Raw genomic sequence first — 273 nt, 5'->3', positions numbered from 1 at the left:
GGAGATGGAATATATCCAGACATATATATTTATATATATTTTTTAACATTAAAAGTATGTGCGTAGAAAATGAAAGTTATTTATACACGCATTTTACAAAAATTTAATATTTATCTGACATATGCCCTATATACCTGACACTGCATCATATTTTCGCTTCATATAAAAAATTGTGAGTGCGCATGTAGAAAATTAAAGTTATTTTGCACGCAGGAGACATTAGTGAATATTACGAGGCCATCAGATTACGACTTGAAGAGCTACATACAAAAA

This window comes from Odontomachus brunneus, unplaced genomic scaffold (genome assembly GCF_010583005.1).
Source record: "Odontomachus brunneus isolate Ranch 3 - 2012 unplaced genomic scaffold, Obru_v1 Obru_scaffold_172, whole genome shotgun sequence".
NCBI lineage: Eukaryota > Metazoa > Arthropoda > Insecta > Hymenoptera > Formicidae > Odontomachus > Odontomachus brunneus.
Note: the sequence above shows the minus strand (reverse complement) of the source record.